Source organism: Procambarus clarkii, chromosome 12 (genome assembly GCF_040958095.1).
Source record: "Procambarus clarkii isolate CNS0578487 chromosome 12, FALCON_Pclarkii_2.0, whole genome shotgun sequence".
In the NCBI taxonomy this organism is placed as follows: Eukaryota; Metazoa; Arthropoda; class Malacostraca; order Decapoda; family Cambaridae; genus Procambarus; species Procambarus clarkii.
The window spans coordinates 48,316,118-48,342,495 of NC_091161.1; the positions used below are offsets into that span (position 1 = coordinate 48,316,118).

At 47.6% G+C, this 26,378-nt stretch overlaps 1 long non-coding RNA gene across 1 annotated transcript; it reads right to left on the reverse strand.

Annotated features, from left to right (window-relative positions):
* Window positions 1-14,779: 14,779 nt before the first annotated feature.
* LOC138363932 (uncharacterized) lies at window positions 14,780-26,060 on the reverse strand. The gene is made up of 2 exons (XR_011228273.1): window positions 25,771-26,060; window positions 14,780-16,088 (listed from the first exon to the last, which is right to left on the reverse strand). It is a non-coding gene; the product is annotated as an uncharacterized lncRNA (long non-coding RNA).
* Window positions 26,061-26,378: the final 318 nt, after the last annotated feature.

Below are 26,378 nucleotides of genomic sequence, written 5' to 3' on the forward strand. Positions count from 1 at the left end.
TCAATGCCCTCAGCCTGACAGCAGATACAAACGGGGCTGAGTGGGTCTTGAAAATAATTGTCCAGGAGAAAATACCTAGGGACATATTGAGACAAATGAGTGCTCATTACAATAAAAGTATCTTATCCATGAGTGAAATATCTGAGGGTTTAAAGTCAGTAGTTCATCAATTACGAACACATGACAAATTAAAAGCACCAAGTAAACCCTCAGAAACCAATAATAGTAAACCACAGAGTACCAAAGGTACTCCAAATCAATCTAGACAACATAATTCAACACCAAAGTGGAACAGTAGCAGTGTGGGCGTATATGCAGTGGGACCCTCCAAGCCTATAGTTACTGTGTCACCCAAGAACGTGACACCAAAGGGTACGGGAAGCTATGGAACATGTTTGTTCTGCAATGAGAAACATTCGACTCAAAGATTTGCAACATTGCACGAGGTGCCTCAGGAAACATAACATCAAGGACTGTGAGACCCAATTACACACCTGTAATAGGTGTAACAAAGGTCAGCACCATGCAGCATTGTGCAGACACCAAAACAACGTCTCCAAACCTCAAGGTGGAAGATAGCATTCCCACCACAGTACAGTACTGCAAGGTGCAACAAACAAAGAGTGTCCAATCGGCAAAGTCTAAAGGTAATACGACTTTGCCTACTGCCCAAATTACCATCCTGAATAAGAGGGCCAAGGTCCATACCCGTGGGTTGTTTGACCAAGGATCCCAGAGAACATATGTCACTAAAAAGTTGGCAGATGAACTACAATTAAGGCCTGTAGCCCAGATGTCATTCAATATCTCAGGGTTTGTAACAGATGCAGGACCTCAAGTCTACCAGGTGGTACAACCATCAGTACGTTTAGGCAGGTACGTCTGTCGAGTACAAGCCATTGTGGTGGACAAAATACCAGTAGACCTACAAGTTCAAGGTCTGAGAGCAACAGCCAAATTCCTGAGAAATAGAAGAATAAAATTGGCAGATAATATTAAGTCTGATCACCTCACCGACTTCGGTCTCCGTTTTTGGGACAGACTATTGCCATCGATTCATCGGTAGCCCTACTAAATATCAGGGTATAACCATGTTAAAGTCTGCAGGAGGTAAATTACTCTCAGGCCCAGTATCAAGCCTGAGGAGACCTATGGCTGCAGATAAACAATACCAATAGAAATCTAAATTTGTCAGCTGATTATATTTCTCCAGTAGCATTATACTAAGGAGATTACAGCTGACTATACCAACAGAGGTTGATGTTAGTATCATCATTTAAAGCTGAAGATGAGTTCATGAGGCCTCAGTGGCAAATCAGTGAACAGTAGCCTAAAACAGCTACAAGTCACTGCGACCAATGTCACTGAACCCACTGCAGTCTCAGAACCATACCTTACTTTAATGATGAGCTATTCAATCTTCTGAATCAATTAACTAAATTAAACCCCAATAAATCTGATGACTGATTTGATACATTTATTATTTAATCAAGATGTATTCCATGGGCCTCAGTGTTTATATATCAGTGACCAGTTACCTGAACAAACTTCAAGTTATATCTAATGTCACTGATCTCACTGCAGTCCCTGAATCATACTTGACTGTAGTACTTGATCACATACAGTCTTCTGGGTTAAATAATATGTATTTAGGCTTGAATATTAGCCTTTCAAGAGTTGACAGGGAAATGAAATCGCATTAGACTTCTAACCCCTGCAACTCTAGTACGGGACATCCGTCCTGTACGAACAGATGCACAAATGTGTGATTACTAACTACTAACATCAAATTACTCTAATAATTCGAAGGAGGAGTATCGGTGTTCGTCTGTTCTAAATAGGACTTCGACCCGTGAGCAGCCCCCTGGGGAATTATATCGGAAAATCCGAACACCATTTAATAATAATATCATACAGACAGATAATAATTGCTGCTGTATTGTATACACAAGTTAACCCATAGAAAACGTAACTTGTAGTGGAATTACCGTCTATAGAAAATGGAATATCATTACCACATACTATTATAAAATCACCACCTATTATGGTGGGAATTATTCTTAAATACATTAGTCTTTGGACTTTACCATCATAAAAACATCTTATATAAATTAACTTAATTATCAGAATTAAAATAGAGTAAATGTGACCCTTCTATCACTTACTGTCATCTGGACAAAGTAAGCCAGGCATCAGTGGTGAGGGAGTGGTCAGGCATTGTTGTTGTCACCTCCGAGACGCGTGGCAGCAAATTCGGCTCCTATCATATCTGGACAATGTCGGCCAGTAGCGTCAGTAGTATGGAGTGTTAGACATTGTTATTGTATGAGACCAGAGGCATAGGAGCAATTCGGCTCCTGTTAATTTTACTTGGACGAAGTGTTATGGAAACCAAAGGTGTACCATCATCAACACGCTGTCAACAAATTCAAGTTAAGTGTTCTGCCGAAACCCATTTATCTTTCATTTATGGCCATTAATGTCAGTGGATATAGGGTGAGCCATTTAGAGCATGAGTTCGCCTCATACTAAATGTAATTAAGCCTAGGTCTGTATGGTTCCATGTACAGTGTTTTCTCTGATATAGCTGTCATATATTAGGATTCTGGCTTCACAGCTAGCGCCCTTTTGACAGGTCAAGACGAGGAAGCATGCTTTGTGTACCAGTTACTGGGTGATGGACGCTACCTCACACGAGGGAAAATGTGGTGTCTACATCCTGGTTATACCTGGTGGACTAAGGCCTGCCTGTACAATAAGATAAGGAACCTCTTCAATGTATGTAGTCTAATACTGTAGTTTGATTGGCTGCATATATATAAATTCAATTAATATAAACCTCCCCTAATGTGTAGAAGATCGATTTGTGAGATTATGAGATTATTGCAGAAATACAGTCCACTTATCATTATACAAATTGCTATCGAAGTATACAAATTAACGTAAATATAAATTCATATAAATTAAATATAAATCTCACAGGTCGGTTCCCTCACCCCTCCCAGATGATACCTTGTGTTCAGCCTCCTGCTCCCTTCGCCTAATTTCAACACCATAGTGATGAAATTTCATCATCATAGTATATCCACGTGTTTGCTGTAGAAGCTGTGAGTCACCCCCGGATGAACACTGTTGTGTTAGCCTGCCTGTGACATGGCAGAACCTGGAATTGTCGTACCCGGGGCTGACTGGTGGAGAAGACTAGCCACTGGGGTGTTGTGGTGAGGAGAGTGATCAGCGGTATCACACGAGGCTCCTGCCTAGGGCTCGCAACCCTAGTATCGGTCGTGGAGTGGCCTACGCAGCAGAGCTGATTGGAACCTGCCAGCTACAGGCTGGATTTGTGGTTGAAGGCCTCCACGACGGTGCACCCAGTGGGACTGTGATTTGGCTGGCCTGTGGCCAGGGTAGACTCGTCTAGAGAATCTAAGGATTCATCGTGAGGCCACGAGAAGAGGACCAGGGCTACTCATCGTGAGCACCGTGGGGCATCCTGTGTCTTCGGAGGAAGACGAGTTATTGTAATAAGTGTAGTAATAGCAACCCCACGTGTGACTGTGATATATTATTATGGTGGTGGTAGCAATATATATTTAATTTTGTGTATTTGTATCCCTTCCCCTTTAATTTACTTGCGTTATGGAACACACCCTTTGAAAGCCACTACTAACTTGGGGCCGGATACCCAAATTCTAATAACATCAGAGAAAGAACCCAGTTGCGACCCAATAGGGCCGTAACAACACCGCCCAGTAGTATTAGCGATAACTGTTACTCACAGTAGCCCTGTGGGTCTTCATTCAATCCTCGCGGCGCCACTGTACGCCTGGAGAGTATCCCAGTCGATCCCCGGCCGGCCTCTTTAGCCAGAGATGAGTGAGAACACGGTTTGCTCTCTCAACCATGTGCCCACCCCGACAAGGGCTCTACTACTAACCACAAGGTCGCCAACTGGTGTTTCCCATGTCCAGTAACACGTCAGTGGTATTGTGGAATTGTGGAAACAGTGGCAAGAGCACACTCAACGGATCTGATATCAGGCAGGTATTTATTTCTACCACTATCTCCTTTCAAGTATTATATAGCCACAAGAAATATGGAGGGGATGATACAAATGCGAAGGTATTTTGTATTTTACTTAAAACTCAAGATATCATATTCTTATATCAACAAGCAAACAGCTAGTGCATGAAAAAGTCGCTCGCTCTCCACATATAATCAGGAACACACCAAGATGGCAATGCTCCCCCTCACATCAACGTCTAAATCAGCTGGGCGACTCCCCCCTCTCACTGCGTGATCTCTTACTGCGCTTGTTTGTTGGCGTTAGGCGCCTATTTCTTTAAATTCTCAAGAATCACTATATGTTCAAATAACACAATATTTGCGACAATGGCAATAGAACGCAAATGAATCACTGCACTGATCTTGAGCTCAATCAAACATTTCTATATTAATGAACATAATTCACTATCATGGCGTAACACACTGTACTTCATATAATGATAACGAATGCAACAAGATATAATACTGGAGTTCTCAGTAATTCCTTTCGTAGGCGAATATTCAATTGATCACTGCACACATGAAAAATTATTCAACACACAAGCATAAATATATATAGATAAATCATAGATATCAATAATAGTAATAATATAAATACTGGGCACATAGCCTAACACCAATAACTGGTACACTTATATATATATATATTCTCTCTCTAAATTATCATATTAAAGTCACATGAAAGAAATTATCGACACGGTAAATTCTTCAATCATTCCAGGTGCCTGCACACACCACATATATATAAATATCGTGAGAGCTCTATACAGCCTCACTCTGCACAACTGTGCCTTACTGTGACATAGACCTAGGTGAGACTTGCTCACGACATGAAAGATACTCTGGCTAAATATATATATATAGCTGACTAAAGGGGAATTGGGAGGGAAACTAGAATCACCTACTTCCACCTATCCTCCGGTGAGAGTTGAATTGTAGCTCCTGGTACAGGCTCTCGCCTCGTGTAGGGAATGCCCCCACACAAACAAAAGGCCCCAAAATCTGTTGGTATTACAAATGGGCTACCTGTAAGCATGGGGGATTCGGGAAGAATAAATGGAACATGTACATACGATCACCCTAGAAAGTGCAGGAACCTCCTCAATACAGGTAAATGTACCAAAAGTTGTGAATTCTTTCACCCAGAAATTTGCAAGAACTCTTTGGACAGGAAAGAGTGCTTCGATGCTGAATGTCCAGCTTTTCATATAAGAGGTACCAGGCGAATAAAACAGACAGACTACCACTATGAAAACAGCCACTATTCCATCGACCGGGATAATTTTTTAGCAACAGGAGGAGAAGAATGGCTAAAAATGACCAGACTCTACCACCAACTCGGTCAAATGCTAGAGAGGACGCAAACACAGTGGCCTCCTTACCAGAGCCTCAGATATTAACACCAAGTAAAGCATCCAGCACTTCCACTAACACGATAACATCAGTTATATTTGCCAACATCCAGGGTATAAAAACACGCAAATCCAACAAAGTTCACTTTATAGATGGTCTCCTTCATGAGGCAAATGCAGTGTTTGCAGCCCTAACGGAAACTCTCACAAAGGACTACCTTGATGGTGAAATATGGATCTCAGAATACAATCTCTTCAGATGTGATTGGAAACACCTGCTTCAGGGTGGGGTCAGCCTCTACATCAAAGACACACTCATCTGTACTGAGCTGCTAAACACCTCAAATGATAAGGTGGAAGTGCTGATAGTCAAAATAGAGATCCTAAATGTAGTTGTTGTCCTTGTATATAAGTCGCCAGAGGCAAACCCTCAGCAGTTTAAAGACCAACTAATGAAAATAGAGCACTGCTTGGAAAACCTCGCAAATCCAGCTCCGAACATCATCCTGCTTGGGGACTTCAACCTACGGCACCTGAAATGGAAGCACCTGGCTAATACAGTAATATCAGAAAGAATACCAGGAAGTAGCCTAAATGAACAGGCACATGCAAATGACCTGCTACGGATGTGCGATAGGTTTGCCTTAAACCAGCAAATAGTAGAACCAACTAGGAAGGAGAACACGCTGGACCTCATTTTCACTAATAATGATGAGTTGATCGGGAACATAATGATTACAAATACCTGTTACTCAGATCACAACTTAATTGAAGTTCTGACAACCATGGAGAATGGACCTTCAAAACCAGTCCAGATTCCCGGTGGAGGAGATTTCAGCAAATTCAACTTCAATAATAAACAGATAAACTGGGAGCAAATAAACCAGGACTTCACAAAAATAAACTGGGAAGAACAGCTAGAAAATGCAAACCTGAACCAGTGCCTGGAAAAAATAAGCTCAGTAGCACTAGAAATATGTTCAAACCGCATACCCCTAAGAAAAAAGAGAAAGAGATGCAGATTGGAACGGGAACGTCGTTCCCTATATAGGCAAAGAAAACGAATCGCGGAACAACTTGAGAGTCGCACCCTATCTCAAGAACGGCGAAGGTTAGGTAGAGAAATAGAAACAATTGAACTCGCGCTACAAGAATCATACAAAACCCAGGAGAGGCAAAGAGAGCAAAAGGCCATCAGTGAAATAGAGAGAAATCCAAAATATTTTTTCTCCTATGCAAAATCAAGATAAAAAACCACATCTAGTATCGGGCCCCTGCGAAAGGGAGATGGGACTTTCACCGATGACAACAAAGAAATGAGCAAATTACTGAGGAAGCAGTACGACTCTGTTTTCAGCGAGCCATTATATGCACTAAAGATTGATAACCCAAATGAATTATTCATGGATATGATACCAACATCAAATCATATATCAGACGTCGCCCTATCCCCACTAGATTTTGAACAAGCCATAAACAGTATGCCTATGCACTCTGCACCAGGCCCGCATTCTTGGAACTCCATATTCATCAAGAACTGTAAAAAACCACTATTGCAGGCCCTTCACATTCTGTGGAGACAAAGCCTAGATACTGGCGTTATCCCTGACATACTAAAAACAGCAGAGATAGCACCACTCCATAAAGGAGGAAATAAGGCAGAGGCAAAAAATTACAGACCGATAGCACTAACATCGCATATCATAAAAATTTTTGAGAGAGTGCTAAGAAGCAAGATCACAAAATACATGGAATCACAGCATCTCCATAACCCCGGACAACATGTTTTCAGAACAGGGCGCTCTTGCCTGTCGCAGTTGCTGGACCACTATGATATGGCATTAGATGCTATGGAAGACAAACAAAATGCTGATGTAATTTACACAGATTTCGCAAAAGCCTTTGATAAATGTGACCATGGTGTTTTTGCACATAAAATGTGTTCAAAAGGAATTAACGGGAAAATAGGCAGATGGATCTACAATTTCCTGACTAACAGAACCCAATGTGTAATAGTCAACAAAATAAAATCCAGCCCATCAACCGTGAAGAGCTCAGTCCCCCAGGGTACTGTGCTTGCTCCAGTACTTTTACTCATCCTCATATCGGACATAGACCAGAACACAACCTATAGCACTGTATCATCCTTTGTGATGACACTAGGATTTTCGTGAGAGTTGGCAACATAGAGGACACGGCAAACCTCCAATCAGATGTAGATCAGGTCTTTCTATGGGCTACAAAAAATAATATGGTGTTTGACGAGGATAAGTTCCAGCTCATGCGCTACGGAAAAATTGAAAATATAAAAACAGAAACCACGTACAAAACTCAGGCAAATCATAACATAGAACGAAAAGGCAATGTAAAGGATCTGGGTGTACTCATGTCGGAAGACCTTACCTTTAAAGAACACAATAAAGTAGCCGTCACAACTGCAAGAAAAATGACAGGTTGGATAACAAGAACTTTTCACACTAGAGATGCTATACCGATGATGATACTTTTCAAAACGCTTGTGCTCTCTAGAGTGGAGTACTGCTGCACAATGACAGCCCCTTTCAAAGCTGGAGAAATTGCTGACCTGGAGAGCGTGCAGAGATCCTTTACTGCTAGAATCCACTCAGTAAAACATCTAAATTACTGGGACCGACTAAAGAGCCTAAATCTGTACTCCCTTGAGCGCAGGCGGGAGAGATACATAATAATTTACACGTGGAAAATAATTGAGGGGCTGGTCCCAAACCTGCACACAGAAATAACATCACATGAGACCAGGAGGCATGGCAGGATGTGCAGAATACCCCCGTTGAAAAGCAGAGGTGCAACAGGTACTCTGAGAGAGAACTATCAACATCAGAGGCCCGCGACTGTTCAACACGCTTCCACTACACATAAGGGGCATAACTGGCCGACCCCTCACTGTGTCCAAGAGAGAACTGGATAAGCACCTCCAAAGGATACCTGATCAACCAGGCTGTGACTCATACGTCAGGCTGCGAGCAGCCGCGTCCAACAGCCTGGTTAATCAGTCCAGCAACCAGGAGGCCTGGTCGACGACCGTGCCGCGGGGACACGTTCAAGCCCCGGAAGCACCTCAAGGTAACCTCAAGGTAAGGTAACACACACACTGTTGTGTCCTCCAGGAACTCACTCAACGTCCCAAAATAAACGCGTCGTCTCCGTGTTCTGTCCTCTGCAGGTCCGTGCTCCTCCACAACGTCTTGTAGGGTTGGAGTCGGTCTCCCGGCCGTCGACTTCTCCCAGCTACGGCTAACAACCTACTTCTCGGCTGCAGTCGTCCGGATTCCCAATTAGTTTCTTCTTTCACTGCTTCACGGTGGATTGGCCCAGCCGCTACGTCGTCACTGTGAAGCTATCAGACATCCCAGACGACACTGCCTAGACTTCACCTGCACAGCACCTGACCCTGGAGCACTTGATGCTCAATATTCCGTCAATTCCCTCTTCGGTCCACACATGGAATGAAAGAAGACCTCTCGGCGTACTTGCAGACTACGGGTGATGCGTAAGATCCACGGGATCGGGGTACAACTGTCAAACTGACAGGACCAACCTTCACACATCCATCCACCTTGACGTTTCGTGTCAGACTGATTCCCTCACGGAGGATCGGCCCAGCCACTACGTCATCACTGTGAAGCTATCAGACGTCCCATACGTCACTGCCTAGACTTCACCTGCACAACACCTGTCCCGGGAGCACTTGTTGCTCAATATTCCATCAATTCCCTCTCTGGTCAAACACATGAACGAAGGAAGACCCCACAGGTGCTGGCAGACCACTGGTGATGCGTAACTCCTTCAGAGATGGGGTAAACTATCCAACTGACAGGACCCCCCAGCACACGTCCGACCTCCTTGGTGTGCTATCTCAGACTGGTGGCGCCAGAGTGGCGGGATGACCGGACCCCCCCTGCCTTCGTGACATCATATTTGCCACGGGAGGTTTTCATTGGCTCCCTGTGCCACGTTGCTGTCGGTGACCAATCTGGTGTCACTGACGTCACACAGTTTTGGCAACAAAACAGAGGGGCCAGAGCCATATTGGCTCCCTAAAGGGCCTATACCACAGGCCAAAATACTCTTCTTTTACGAATTTCTCGCCAACGCGAGAACATTACACTCCCCCACATATATCAAACTGCTGCCCGTAATGAACAGAACGCTCGGGCAAAGTGGATATGACTCTTACAGTAGGCGTGGGAGAAATATCAGGGGGGGAACGCCGTCACAATATGTGTGTGTGTGTATGTATATGAATGTGTATAAAGTATATATGGAAGCTGATCAGAATTACATTTCACCTTTGTAAATGCACATTACTGCCAAAATGCCAAAACATTCTGGCCAAAGGAGGAGCAAGGTCGGGGCCTAATGCAGCGGAGGCTGCAGAGCCTGGTCTTCCAACATGGACCGACTCAGGGGCTCGGTTGCCAACCCCACGAGCCTGAGAAGGTAAAGGAGAAACAAAATTTAACATGAGGACGAAAAAGAAACATTCATTAACAAATGTTCCCCCACACCTACCATGGAGGCACAGTTAGAGGCAGGACACCCAACAAGAAGCTATTGCTGATCATACCGTGGCCTCCTAGGGCTGTGTCGTGAGTATACGCCCCACAAACTCCACCTTAAGAACCGTCAGTCTGTCGAGATCGTGTTCAGTGATGAAAGGAGGATTGACAATAAAAGGTTCCCCTCGCTCTCGACTTTGGGTACTACAGTTCTACGGGTGCAAGAGTATGCCTCCTCAAGCACCCAGGCGTCAAAATAGAAGAAGTCCAAAGGAATAACCAAAACAAGCAAAAGGTCGGCAGGAAACGACAAGCAGATAGGAGAAGAGGGGGGGAGAAAAACGAAACAGAAGGGAAAGGAAAAGTTGTTCAGCACAATTAGAGAGGATAGCAGCAGGAGCACAAGGCTACAAAAGGGCAGAGGAGTGTCCCAAGGAGCATTACACTCCAGCAGCTGCCCACTAAGCCCCCCTCATGGCATCAATGAGCTGAACAGGGAGGGGGGGGAGGCAGAAGAGTAAGCAGGACAGCCATAATTGCGTTTAGACAGCATGAGAAAGGAATGTAAAGAGAGCAGCATGCGCCTTTCAGCTCCCCAGGAAGTATGGGACAAGACCTTAAGTAAGTTAAGGGCTTTGAAGCATTCAACTCGAAGGTAAGAGATAAGGGGTGATTAAGACAAGCAAATATTAAAGATTAACCCAAAAAGTTTAACAGAATCCTTTATAAAAGAGGATTACTATAAAGAGGACAAAGTGGGGTCGAAAAACGACCTGCTTCCGAGTAAAGGTCATAGCACAAGTCTTAGTTGGAGAGAACTTGAAGCCATGATTGGTGGACCAGGACGACATGGCATCAATCGAAAGTTGAAGCTGCCATTGGAGAAAAGGCGAGTCATCACCTAGACAGCAGAGGGTAAGATCATCAACATAAGAGATCCGAGAAAATGCCAGAGGGATGGGAGGAAAGAAGACCATTGAGGGTTACCAGGAAAATAGTACTGCTCAGAACACAACCTTGAGGTACACCTTCATATTGCTTTAAAGAGGCAGAGAGGTTCCCTTAGAATCTCATTCTAAGGGAACAACAAGAGAGGAAGATCTTGAGTTAGAGAGGGAGATTGCCATCAAGGCCAAAAGAACAGAGTTGGAACAGAATGTGGTATCTCCAGGTGGTGTCATACGCCTTTTCCAGGTCAAAAAGGACTGCAACCATGAAGGTCTTCACAGCAAAGGTAGTACAAACATAGACCTCTAAGTTCAGGAGGACATCAGTCATGCAGCAACACTTGCGAAAGCCAAATTGAGAAGGAGAGAGAGGGTTCCAAGAACCATATCAGACAGACACTGACCATACATTTAAAGAGGTTGCAGACACAACTCGTTAAAGCAATGGAGCGAAAGTCTTTAGGGAATGACCACTGAGAACTAGGTTTTCAAATAGGAAGAATAACCCCCTCAAGTCAGTCCTCGGGAACTGAAGACAACTCCCAGACACTGTTATAAACATTCAGTAAATACTGAAATATGTATGGAGGGAGATGTCAAAGTATTACATAATGAATATCATCTGTACCCGCCGCTGTAGAACCACAGAAGGCCAGGGCAGACTGGAGTTCTGAGAGAGAGAGAGGAGCGTTATAGAGAAGATGAAGAGGTGTTTGTAAATCTAAGTGACAAGATTCAAGAAGAGGCTTAAGAGTAAGGAAAGGCGGAAGATGAGAATCGGAGCTAACAGTTGAAAAGTGTGAACCCAGTTCGGTTTTGACCGAGACCGGATATGCCACAATAGAACCACAGAGGTGAAGAACTGGCAAGACATCTGGAAAAAACTTACCCACTACCTTGCAGATTTCCTCCCAGATCAGGGGCAGAGGGGTGTTAGACATAATAGTGGATATGAAAGATCTCCAACTCTCACTCTTAGTCGTACAGATGGCCCTACGGGCCTCCACACTTGACTTCTGGCGCAAAAGCAAAGAATCAGGCGTCCATCAACAACGGTGTTTCTTCCAGGCCGCACGCTTACAGTGGACAGCCTGAGCACAGGCTGCATTCCACCAGGGAACACACTTCTGTGCGCCCCAGGAGGTAGAGCGAGGAACAGAGCTGAGGGCAGCATCAAAAACTGTGTCATGAAAGGAGGAGGGGGGCTTGGGAAAGAGGAAAATCAGAGAGGTCGGAAAGAGTAACACAAAGGTAAAGAGGTTCCAAACAGCCTTGTCAAACTTCCACCTAGGAAAGGAGAGGGGAGGGTGAGAAGAAAAGTGAGAAGGACGGGGAAAAGGTCACTGTTATGTAGGTCATCAAGAACCCACCAGGTGAAGTCCATATAAAGAGAAGATGAGCAGAAAGTTCAATACAGGAAATGGTGGGAATCAACATGAGTGGGTTTACCAGAATTCACTAGTTATAAAGGAAGAGAAGTGAGCACAAATGGTTCAAGAAGGCGTCCCCGAATGTTTGTCAGAATATCTCCCCAGAGGGTATGCTGACAGTTAAAATCATCCAAAAGGAGCACAGGCTCTGGTAAAGAGTCCAACAAGTGTTTAGGATCATGAAGAGAAAGCGTAAAATTTGAGGGGAAATAAACGAAACAGACTGTATACCATTTACTCACAAAGATACAGACCACAAAACACTGAATGGGTGACTGAAAAAGTTGAGGGATGAAGGGAATATCAAGACAGATCAAGAGAGCAGTAGAGTTATGCGCAGTAAAAGCTGGAGGGAAAAAGAGAAAGTAATAACCACGCCAAGTAAGTTTTATTGTTTTCTTTTGGGAGGGAGTTCTTTGGTTGTTCTACCTCTTCCCCTCACTTCATTACACACACAAATTACAATAGCGTGATGCTTCAATGAACAAATCCACAAGGGCCGTGACGAGGATTCGAACCTACGTCAGAAGAGGTAGAACGGCCTATTGACATAGCTAGAGTGCATGGAGGGAGCTGTGTAAAGCCCTGGTTTGTGTCTCGGAGACGCTGCAGGATTCAAGTAAGTTCAGTAAAACTTCTGGTTTCAACTCTTTTTACCATGTCGTAGCTCAGTCGATAAGGCAGCGTCTGGGATGATCTCGGACATAGGTTCAAATCTTCGTCATGGTCCTTGTGGATTTGTTCATTGATGCATCACGCTATTGTGATTTCTGTGTGTTTTTGACAATATTCAAATGACTCTTATGCTGTATGAATCCTAATGTGCCTTATTAGATTTGATTTTTGTGAAAAGTCTTTTTGACACTCTGAACAGTGATATGGTTTCTCTCCTGTATGAATCCTCATGTGTTTTCTTAGATATGATTTTTGTGAAAAGTCTTTTTGACATTCTGAACAGTGATATGGTTTCTCTCTTGTATGAATCCTCATGTGTTTTATTAGATCCGATTTTTGTGAAAAGTCTTTTTGACACACTGAACAGTGATATGGTTTCTCTCCTGTATGAATCCTCATGTGTGTTATTAGATCTGATTTTCGTGAAAAGTCTTTTTGACACACTGAACAGTGATATGCATTCTCTCCTGTATGAATCCTCATGTGTGTTATTAGATCTGATTTTCGTGAAAAGTATTTTTGACACTCTGAACAGTGATATGGTTTCTCTCCTGTATGAATCCTCATGTGTTTTATTAGATCCGATTTTTGTGAAAAGTCTTTTTGACATACTGAACAGTGATATGGTTTCTCTCCTGTATGAATCCTCATGTGTGTTATTAGATTTGATTTAGTGTAAAAAGTCTTTTTGACATTCTGAACAGTGATATGGTTTTCTCTCCTGTATGAATCCATGTGTGTTATTAGATCCGATTTTCGTGAAAAGTCTTTTTGACACTACTGAACAGTGATATGGTTTCTCTCCTGTATGAATCCTCATGTGTGTTATTAGATCCGATTTTCGTGAAAAGTCTTTTTGACACACTGAACAGTGATATGGTTTCTCTCCTGCATGAATCCTCATGTGTGTTATTAGATTTGATTTTCGAGTAAAGTTATTTTGACATACTGAACAGTGATATGGTTTCTCTCCTGCATGAATCCTCATGTGTGTTATTAGATTTGATTTTCGAGTAAAGTTTTTTTGACATACTGAACAGTGATATGCATTCTCTCCTGTATGAATCCTCATGTGTGTTATTAGATTTGATTTAACTGAAAAATCTTTTTGACATTCTGAACAGTGATATGGTTTCTCTCCTGTATGAATCCTTGTGTGTGTGTTATTAGCCATAATTTATTTTTAAAGTCTTTCAGACACATTCTACAGTGATATGACTTTTCTCCTGAACTGTCACTTATATAAATTTTGATATTTTTGAAAGTAGTTTAGACAATGTATTTACTTTTTTTCTCTAAATGTTTTGTATGCTATTATGCGAGATGTTTTCATAATATAATTTTGAACATTCAACACTGATGACATTTTTCTTTTGAATAAATATTTGTACAGTTTTCTTGATTGTATAAACCTTTACAGCTATTTGATCCAAAAAGCAAGTATTATCTAATGAAATATTCTACATTTCATTAGTTAAGTCTTGTAGACAATTATTATTAGTATTTGTCTCCTTTATAAATTGTTGTGTTCTTTATAAATCTTAGTAATATATTTGATATATTTTAAATGCATGAGCTTTTATTTATTACTAAAGCAAATATTGTTAAGAGATGCCAAAAACACTTGGACTGTCGGATACATAAATAATTCAAGTAACTACATTGCAATCAGTATAGAGTAACCAGAATAGAGCACACAGGTTATAGTGTTAACTCTGTTGTCAACAAATGGCACTCAATATCAGATAAGCAATTGGAATAATCTAATTAACTTTTGTAGGAATATAAAGTAATTTAATTACTTGTCAAAGACACAAGAGAATGGAAAAAAGTTACAATATGTAAACCACTGGTATTATTCATAAATAGTAAGATAATATTGTGCTTATTATATTATAAAATGTGCTAGACATAAAATATACTGTACAATATTTCCTGTGAATCAGCAAGTGTAAAAGCAAACATACAAATCTACGTCTCCACATGCGTTCACCAGCAGGAAAGTTAGTGTCCGTGTATAACTTTGTAAACATTACAAACAAATCCTGTGGCAATTTTTTTTTTAAGATTTAGCAAAATGTCTTTGCATAGGAAAACTAAATATATTATAAATTTATTTATAATTATACTGTTTTATCATACTGTACATATAGCAACAGCAGAGAGGGATGGTTTATTATAAATACAGCCACAGTATTAAGATGTTTCACTACAGAACCTTATTACAAATATGACCACAGAATTTGGGATGTTTAATTATAAACATAACCACAGAACTGATGGATGTCTTATTATAAATATAACCACAGCACAAGAGTCAGGTACAGTGGACCCTCATGTGGTTTGTCATTTGCAAACATGTACCATGCACATTGTTATTTTTAAATCCCTTATACATTCATGTAAATATGTAAATAAATAAATAAATTCTGAGCATTAAGAACACTGATATATTATCTTATTTGGAGAGCCTTTTGAGCTTAAGAGCAAATTACCTAAGAAAAAATTAATAATTACTATAGAGTATAAAGATTATTTATTTTAAATGCTTTCTCAACATTTACAATGGCTCACATAGGAGAAACAGTATGTAATGTTTTAAAACTTAAAATATATATTAAACTTTTTTATATTAGAACCTGATAATAAAAATAATTAATTTGAAAATCTTAAAATGTTTTCTTGCCAAACAATAGTATTAAAAACAATACTGTACCACATACACAATGAACTAACAAATACTGAGATTTTAAAATTAATGATACACCAAATTTAATTTAAATACACATTTCCTTTGTTACCATAGTGCATGAGATGTTAATAATGCATGACATATTGATAATACATGTAGTCATTCACATGAGTGTGCTGAAGACAGTCTTACCCATCTACATGTAGTATTTCTTACACCATAATGTGTTTCATAATACTGCTGACAACATGTATGCAGTATATCTGACACTGTGTGGATGCTGACACTGCAGGTATTATTCAATACCACTGGGTCCTGACACTGCAGGTATTATTCAATGCCACTGGTTTCTGGCACTGCAGGTATTATTCTTCTGGTGACCGTATGAGCTGTGAAAGAAAGGATTGAGAGATTACCAAGTCGTTTTAAGTCAACAAATACCAAATACAGAATCTTTTAAAGCTAGTAAAGATTTCCCAAATAGGATTTTTTTTTAATAATTCCAATACTATAATGGTTCTTTCTCCAAATAAAACAAAGATATACAGTATAGGTAATATATATTAGCCAGCAGACTTCAAACAGGTACCAATCCCTGCGCACAGGAATCTTAGCAGATACAGTATATGGAAAATGGCAAACATAATTCCAATCTACAAAAAACCAGCGTTGAATGTAATGAAACGCCATTTTCTGGGTGAGTCCCGGAGGCTCCCCGGAGCTATCCCAGGCTGATATGCTAATGTCAGACTTTGGCATCAGTCATGTGTATGGAGTTCTTAGGCCTACCGGGGACCACGGCCAGAACCGGGCCCCCTCAGAGAGGCAAGGGGAGCAATGGCCTATAGAAGCCCCCGTGTTAGTGGAAGCATTCTATGTCTGCCATCGACCGGAACAGGCACCCAGAAAGGTAAGCGCCCCAAAACAAACCCCTATTCTGGTTAAAATTGCTACCTAAAACCGAACTAGTGGATAGAACTCCCCAACCGAAAACAAGCAAACTAGTGTGACGTCACACACTGCCGCGCCGCTGTCTGCGCAGCTCCCCCCTCCCCGGGAGGGGGAAGGGGGAGCCCCAGACCCCCCGCGCCGGCTACCCACACCTCAGTTCTTGAGGCTGGATGTCAAAAACGCGAAAAACCGCCGACCGGAGGGAGGGAGGGATGCCGGGGAGCCTCCGGGACTCACCCAGAAAATGGCGTTTTCATTACATTCAACGCTGGTTTTCTGGGGGGAGCCCCGTCGGCTCCCCGGAGCTAACTACCCACAGACAGAAAAAGAGGGACTTACCCGGGAGGCGGTCGTCGCTCACCCCTCAACTCGAAGCCGAGACAACTGGCTGCAACCGCCGATCACAAAACATGATGCACCCCCGGCCAGACCAACCAAGCATCAACCACCCATGGACCCCTCCGGAACGCAGCAGTCTCATTCTTCGCCAGAAAAGAAGGAGACGGCTGCAAACGAACAAAACTATCACCACGACCAAAAGAGCAGAAACCCCTGCGCCGGAGGAGAGCATGAAGCTCCCCTACCCGACCCCCAGAGGCCAAAGCCAACAAGAAAAGTGCCTTGGAAAAACAATCCTGGACCGAAGGGGCCACAACGAAACGAGGAGATGAAAGGAAAGCGAGCACTCTGTCCAAAGATCAGGACGGCTCAGGCGACGCATGAGCAGGCCGGAGGTGAAACAATGCACGAGACAGCTTGCGAAACGGCGCAGACGTAACATCGATACAGAAAGCAAGCTGAAGCGGCTCCGCCAGCGCCGCACGATACGAAGCGACAGTGTTAGGCATAAGATGACGGTCCTGAAACAACCACGAGAGGAAGGACAAGACCACCCGAACAGACAAGGAGCTAACACGACGAAGACGCAAAAAGAAACGGAAGGACCGCCAGGAAAACTGCATACTGCCGCCGAGAAGAAGCCCTCAGGTGGGACACCAACAAGGAGGCCACCTGATCACCATAGAGATGATGATAGACTCGAGTCAAAAAAACCATACGCGAAGACTCGAGGAGAAGATCGAACCAGCTACGTGACGTACCGGCCCGATCTGCTGAAAGAGGCGGAGCCGCGGGAAAAACCCTCGGGTTCGGACACCGAGCAACCAGCGCCTGAAACCAAGGCTGGGCCGGCCACCAAGGGGCCAGAAGGACAACTCTCCCCCGGTAAGTCTCTAAGCGAGTCAGGACCTGGAGCAACAGCCGAACCGGGGGAAAGAGATACAGGAACCCCCACCTCATCCAGTCGAGCCGAAAGGCATCGACCCCGAAGGCCTCGCAATCGGGGAAGGGCGCCGCATAAACGGGAAGACGCCGCGACCACGCCGACGCGAAGAGGTCCACCTCGGGGCGCCCGAACGTCTGGCAAAGCCAAAGGAAGGACTCGTCGTCGACCGTCCACTCCGTGGAGAGAGGAACGAAGCGAGACAGGACGTCAGCCAAGACGTTGGACACGCCCCGTACGTGAACCGCCAGGAGAGCCAAACCCCGAGAACTCAGCAGACGAGTCACCCGAAGCGACCAACCCCAAAGAGACAAGGACCGCATCGAACCCCCGCGGTTCAGGCAATGAACCACCGGAGAGCAGTCCGAATGGAGCCGAATCGTCGATCCGCGGGCCACCCGAATCCTCCCCAGAGCAAACCACACTGCCGCGAACTCCCACACCGTACTGTGAGCTCGACGGAAGGACGGATCCCAACGCCCCTGGCCGGCCTGGTGAGCACTGGTCACAAAACCCCAGCCGAGACGACGCATCCGTGTACACATCGAGCGAGGGCTCGGGTAGGCGCCAAGGCACTGAACCCCGAAAAACCCGAAGAGGAAACCGGTGACGCAGCAACCGACGCAAGTCCCCCGGGGGTCGAACTCTGCGATCGCGAGAGAGGCGGAAGGGGGAACCCCGAAGGAACCAGAACAGCCGTCGAAGCCAAACCTGACCCGGCGGGTAGACCACCATCGCGAAGTTCAGGCTCCCGCACAGCCCCTCGAGCAACCGCTGGGTGACCCGAGGGCCCTCCAGAAACAGACGAAGGCGGGACCGCAGCCGCAGGAGAGACTCCGGAGGGAGAGACAAGGAGGCGGTTCGAGAGTCCCACACGAGACCCAGCCATGTCCGAACCGGAGAGGGAACCAGATGGGACTTCCTCCAGTTCACCAAGAACCCGAACCCGGCGAGCTGGGAAAGAACCAAATCCCTGGCTAGCAAGCAAGCTGACTGGCTGGGAGCCCAAACCAGCCAGTCGTCGAGGTAGGCCAACACTCGAACACCTAGGAGACGCAAACGAGCCACCACAACCCGTGTAAGGCGTGTGAACACGCGAGGTGCCAGGTTCAACCCGAACGGGAGACAACGAAAGCGGTAACTCAGATGCCCCACTACAAAACCGAGCCAGTCCCTGAACCGCGGATGAATCGGGACATGCCAAGAAGCGTCCCGGAGGTCCAGGGACACCATCCAAGCTCCCGGCTCCAAGAGGAGCCGAACCTGAGACAGCGTAGTCATCCGAAAGGAGGGGCAATGAACCCAGGGGTTCAGACGGGACAAGTCCAGAATGAACCGCAGGTCCGCGCAGTCCCGTTTCGGAACCGGAAACAGACGGGAAACCCATCTGAGGGACGACGTCGTTTCGACGACGCCCAAGCGTACCCACTCCAAGACGACTCGACAGAGCGCAGGGGAAGAAGCCTGCGCTGCCAGCCCCGACCCCCCAAAGAGGGGAGGGGCCACCCAACGCCACCGCAGGCCGCGAGACACGACCCGAAAGGCCCACGAATCGTGGGACCAGGCGCGGGCGAACAGCGCAAGCCGCCCCCCCATCGCCCCGTCAAAGGGGCAAACCGCGAAAGGGCCGGCGACCCCTACGAGACCCAGAACCCCGCACAGCGCGAACACCGCGCCGACCAGACGAGGGAGGGTCCGCAGGAGGAGCCAACCCCAAACCTGACACCAGAGGCCTACCACGACGAGAGGAACCCCGAGCCCTGGCACGACCTTTCCGGGAAGACCCACCCCGGGACCCCCGGAAAACCAACAAGTCCGACATCGGACGACAAGCCGCCGACGCAGCCTGAATAAACTGCGCCACGGCCGACTCCCCAACCTATAGCATCAGCCTCAAGAACTGAGGTGTGGGTAGCCGGCGCGGGGGGTCTGGGGCTCCCCCTTCCCCCTCCCGGGGAGGGGGGAGCTGCGCAGACAGCGGCGCGGCAGTGTGTGACGTCACACTAGTTTGCTTGTTTTCGGTTGGGGAGTTCTATCCACTAGTTCGGTTTTAGGTAGCAATTTTAACCAGAATAGGGGTTTGTTTTGGGGCGCTTACCTTTCTGGGTGCCTGTTCCGGTCGTTGGCAGACATAGAATGCTTCCACTAACACGGGGGCTTCTATAGGCCATTGCTCCCCTTGCCTCTCTGAGGGGGCCCGGTTCTGGCCGTGGTCCCCGGTAGGCCTAAGAACTCCATACACATGACTGATGCCAAAGTCTGACATTAGCATATCAGCCTGGGATAGCTCCGGGGAGCCGACGGGGCTCCCCCCAGAAATGGTATCCAAAAAGACCCTCTAAATTATAAACCCGTATCATTAACAAGTATGGTAGTTAAAACATTAGAAAAAAATAGCTAACACCAAATGGGTTGATCCATTGTTGTTAACACAACAATGGGTAGAACACCTGGAGAATACAATAATGACATCATAATGGACAGACGGTATGGTTTTTGAACAGGAAGATCCTGTGTAACAAATCTACTTAGTTTTTATGAATCACAGAGATTCTACAGGAAAGAGATGGTTGGTCAACTGTCTATCTGGACCTAAAAGACCAGCATTGATGTAATGAAATGCCATCTTCTGGGTGAGACCAGAGGCTCCCTGGAGCTATCCGGGCTGATATGAGTGAATTAGACCGTGGCATCAGCCAAGTGAATGGAGTTCTTAGGCCTAACAGGGACCACAAACCAGAGCCTAGGCCCCCCTCAGAGAGGCACGAGGAGCAATGGCCTATAGAAAGCCTCGTGAGGTTGGAAGCATTCTATGTCTGCCATCGACCAAGACAGGCACCAAAGAAAGATAGGTACCCCAAAGCAAACCCTATCTGATTAAAAAAACCAGCGTTGAATGTAATGAAACGCCATTTTCTGGGTGAGTCCCGGAGGCTCCCCGGAGCTATCCATGGCTGATATGGATACCCTAACTATTTTGCATCAGTCGATGTGGGTGGCGTTCTAGGCCTACCGGGGACCATGAGCCAGAACCTGGCCCCCCTCAGAGGCATGGGGAGCAATGGCCCATAGAATTGCACATGTGATTTGGAGCATTCTACATCTGCCATCGACCGGGACAGGCACCCAGAAAGGTAAGCGCCACAAAACAAACCCTTATTCTGGTTAACAACAAAAATCGACAAACGAGTGGACAGAACTCCCCCAGAAAAAATAAACTAACAAGCATGACGTCACACGAGCCTCGCTGCCGCATGTCTGCGCAACTCTCCCCTCCCGGGAGGGGGAAGGGGGAGCCCCAGACCCCCCGCGCCGGTGATCCCTGCCCCAGTTCTGAGGCTGGATATCAAAACCGCGAAAAAAACGCCGACCGGAGGGCGGGAGGGTGCCGGGAAGCCTCTGGGACTCGCCCAGAAAATGGTGTTTCATTACATTCAACGCTGGTTTTCTGGGGGGCGCTCCTACGGCTCCCCGGAGCTTATTCACCAAAGACTACCTAAGAAAACAAGGGGACATACCCGGGAGGCGGTCGGTGAACCACACCTCAACACGAAGTTGAGACAACCCAAGGACCCCTCCGGAAAGCAGCAGGCACATCATTCGCCAGAAAAAGGGAGAACAGCTGCAGACGAAGAGACCTATGACCACGACCACAGGAGCCAAAAACCACTGCGCCTGAGAAGAGCATGAAGCTCTGCCACACGACCCCCAGAGGCCAATGCCAACATAAAAAGAGAGCCGAGGCAAAACAAACCTGAACCGAAGGAGCCACAACAACCAAGGAGAAGAAAAACAGGAGAGCACCCGGTCCAAAGACCAGAATGGTACAGGCAGTGCATGAGCAGGCCGGAGGTGAAACAATGCACGAGACAGCCTGCGAAACGGCACAGAAGGAACATCGATACCGAAAGCTAGCAGCAGAAACCAAGGTGCCAGACCCAGGAACGGTCCCAAGTGCCTCTACATCCTCCGCAAGCCAATCCTATGACAGCCCCAGGGGGGAAAAGAAAATGCAGGACCAAAACCAAAATGCCACAAGCATGCAAGTCCACCGCCACAAGTGCAGCCGACAGGGAAGGAACCTGCATAAGGAGCCGCCCCACACCAACATCCTGCAGAAGGGCAGGAGTGAAAAGACTCATTAAGAGGAGCAAAATCGCCCCCAGGAAAACGAGTAGCGCCGAGACAGCGCTAAGAGAAGAGATATGAACAAAAGAACAAGGCCAAACACCCAGAAACTGCCTGGAATAGGACCCACAAGCCCTAGAAAAGACCGGAGGGAAGCTCAACCGAATGACATACCAGAAAATGGGAAGGAGCAAAACCGTCCCGAACCTTCGAGAACAAAAAGAAGCACACACAAAGGACGAAGGCACAAAAACCCCCATCACACCCGAGACCAAAAGTCATGCAGAAACCCCAAGAAGAGGGGGACATGACGGAAGAAGACCCGTCCCGGAAAAAAGGGGCGAAGACCGTAGAAAAGCACCCACCTACAGGACGGAAGAAATGGGCACAATGGACAAGGAAACCGAGCCCAGGGAGGGGCCGACGCCCACAAAGCACGTGCGGAAAGGGGGGAACAGAAAAACCCCACACCACAAAACTGCAAGCCCCGCCCAGAGGGGTAGAAATACCCCGGCGGGGACCAACGGGGCCTGAGGCCCCTCACGTTAGCCCCGCCCCCCCCCCCCAGCCCCAGGAACCCACCCTGCAGGCCCTGGGGCCGAGCTGTCCCCCCTAAGCCCCAGCGTCAAGAAAAACCCCGGGGCAGCCGTGAAAAACACTAAGGAAGGAAGCCCACTAGGCTCTGGAACTTGAACCAAAATCCGAGGATAGGAGAGGGGCGAGACGAAGACCCCAAGCTCATCCCCAGCCAGCTCAACGAGGCGAGGACAACGAGGACAGGACAGAGAATCCAAGGAACATGGAAAAACCAGGCCCGGCACAGCAAGACCGGCAAGGAAGGAGGGCCCCAGAAGGAGCACGGAAGGGCCGAACAAAATGCCACAACCAACCCCGACACGCAGCTGCAGTACCAAAACCGCAGCAGAACGTCACCACACTCCCCGAGGAAGCGACAGAGAAGATAAAGATAAATCGGAACATGAATGGCACACAAGGGGACACAGGCGGAAACCGAGCACCCAACTGAGCCACAGGGACGGTAGAAGAAACGTGTGCAGTGGAACAGGCAATCGAAGGAACACATTAGGCAGCCCAACTAGGGCTGTCCCCATACACAGCCCCAAGAGCAGAAATGAGAGCGCCCATGAAGCACAGAATCCGCTCGACAGGCGAACGACAGGGGAGAGGCGGAACCAAAGAGCCAGAACCCAATCCTGCAAGCACAAGGAGGCGAGCACAAAACACCCTCCACACAGGAAAATGTACCACCGAACAGGCACCCCCACTGTTGCACCATGGAACAAGGTGGAGGCGGGGCCCCGAACTCCAGCAATGTTAGACAAGCATAGGAGAGGGGCAGGAGCCGTCTCAGAAGGGCCAAGAGGCCACCCGCAGACACCCGTGAACCGAGGAAGGAATCAGGTGGAGAGAACAAGAGCTGCCCTGTATGGGCTAATAGCCCTGCAGTAGGCACCTCGGGTGGTACGGTCCACGTTCTCAAGTATGTATGTACACTCATTCCTACTTCCAAAAACAAAAACAGCGTCAGGACGAAGGAGACGCCATACTGCACCAACCCACCTGCAGAACATAGGCTCTGAAGGGCCATGACGCAAGCCTATGAGTCCGTAGCCGCCGGAGGCGGCCAGGGCGCCCATGCTGGAGAGGAGGAGGGGAGCAGCGAAGGAGGCTCCCCACCCTAGAATGCAGGGAAAAAACCTTGTGACTTCCCCACAGCGGCACTCCAGAACACCCCCAAAGCAACGGGGCACGGATTGGATTAAGAAAAGAGCGAGAGGTGAAGCCCCCTGAGAGAAATGGATGCAGAACAACACGTGTGCACACCGCCTGGAGCCAAAACAAACTCCCACGGCGCATGCGCAGGACGCGAAAGAAAAGTAGCCCAACAAGGCGAGAAGTAGCCCAACCGGCGACAAGCAGCCCAACCGGCGACAAGCAGCCCAACCGGCGGCAAGGAGCCCAACCGGCGGCAAGGAGCCCAAACCGGCGGCAAGGAGCCCAAACCGGCGGCAAGGAGCCCAAACCGCTACAAGGAGCCCAAACCGCTACAAGGAGCCCAAACCGGCGACAAGGAGCCCAAACCGCTACAAGGAGCCCAAACCGCTACAAGGAGCCCAAACCGCTACAAGGAGCCCAAACCGCTACAAAGGAGCGCAAACCGCTACAAAGGAGCGCAAACCGCTACAAAGGAGCGCAAACCGCTACAAAGGAGCGCAAACCGCTACAAAGGAGCGCAAACAGCTACAAGGAGCCCAAACAGCTACAAGGAGCCCAAACAGCTACAAGGAACCCAAACAGCTACAAGGAACCAGTATGGAGGCAAATTCCGGGACACGCAGGAGGTAAGCCGCAAAGGCCAACCGCACCACAGGCGAAGAGATGCGGGTAGCCGAAAACCTCCGGAAGACGGAACCGAAAAACCTCAGAGACACAGAACCGACTCGGGGAGGAGCAGAACCCAAGCCCAAATCGTACGCAGAAGGGGGAAAGAAACCCCCACTCCTCGCAACAGTAAGCCCTGCTCAGGACGGAAATCCAGGCGGGGCGCAATGGAGCCCAAGGCCCCCCCTCCCCAACCCCAGGAGCCTCTACAACAGGCCCCAGGGCCGAGTCGCCCTCCAAAGCCCCGGCCCCACAAGAAAAAGCCGGGGCAGCCGAGAGAGCTGGAAGAGAAGGGGCCCACTGGTCAGACCCCGGAGCATCGGCCGGAGGAACAGACTCAAATGCCTCCGCAGCTACCCCGGACGGGGCAACCCCTGAAACTGCCCAAGTATAGGAACCTCTAACCCCGCCCCGACCCCGAAGCCTGCAGATGCGTAGGGGCCGGAAGCAGGAGGGAGAAAAACGAGGAGGAGTGGAAGGAACCAAGGCCGAAGCGACCAAAACCCCCAAGTCTGGGTCCCTACACAAAGCGGGGCAGCAACGGGGCATCCGGGGAAGCAACAAACCCGAGCGCGTTGCAACAACCTACCTTGCAACGCGCGAGCTGCCTGCAGCCACGGGAATTCGTCAGCAGACTGGGTGAATGGAGTCACGAACAAGCAACAAAGCTCGCAGGACTCATGGTCGAATGTGTCACCGACCCAACAGGCAGCATGACGGAGGCAAAAAACAAGGAGTCACCCTAAGACAAAGGGACAGAGCAACCCTCAACTCGCACAAAGCGAGAGGGGACGCAAGGGTCTCCACTATCGGACCCGAGAGCCCCCGGGGGGGGGGGGGGGAGGTACCCAGGGCTCCTAGACTGGGTCTGCTAAGGGTTATCCAAGGCAGGGCACTGCCAACTGGCGCCCCAAACTACCAAGCAAACTGCTAAAGCTGAACCCACGGGACGTGTCCACCCGTGAGGACGAAGCAGGGGGTGCCACCACACAAATAAACCTAACATAAAGTGGGGGGGGGAACACAAGGCAGACCCCCCTACCAGGCAAAAACAAATATAAAAGAAAAACCACACAAGTGGACAACGTACCCGGAGGGAACAGAGCCGGCCGCTGTCATAGGTGAAAACTAGCTACGCAGTACCCTGCGCCCCACCAGTGCTATAACTACCATGTACCCCAAGGTAAACAAGGGAGGAAAACCCCCAAACACTCGGGGCGGCTAAACGCCAAGCAGCAAAAAGCCAACAGAGGTAGACCCAAGGTGATTTGTGGAAGGCAACCCCAAGCCCCAAGGGTGGTACTTACAGGGCACTCAGGGAAGGTGACCTCAAGCACATGCAAGGCCGAGTACCTGAGAATACTACTCCCAGCTCACACGACCACCGTAGGAGCAGCACTGCAAAGAAGTCACAGCACTGAGACAAGACCGGAGCTGGAGCCACACGACCGTACATTATTCCATCAGCCGAGGAATTGGGGCGGGGATCGCCGGCGCAGGGGTCTGGGGCTCCCCCTTCCCCCTCCCGGGGAGGGGGGAGTTGCGCAGACATGCGGCGCGGCTCGTGTGACGTCATGCTTGTTAGTTTGTTTTCCTGGGGGAGTTCTGTCCACTCGTTTGTCGATTTTTGTTGTTAACCAGAATAGGGGTTTGTTTTGTGGCGCTTACCTTTCTGGGTGCCTGTCCCGGTCGATGGCAGATACAGAATGCTCCAAATCACATGTGCAATTCTATGGGCCATTGCTCCCCATGCCTCTGAGGGGGGCCAGGTTCTGGCTCATGGTCCCCGGTAGGCCTAGAACGCCACCCACATCGACTGATGCAAAATAGTTAGGGTATCCATATCAGCCATGGATAGCTCCGGGGAGCCGTAGGGGCTCCCTCCAGAAATTGCTACTGAAAGCCAAACTGTTGA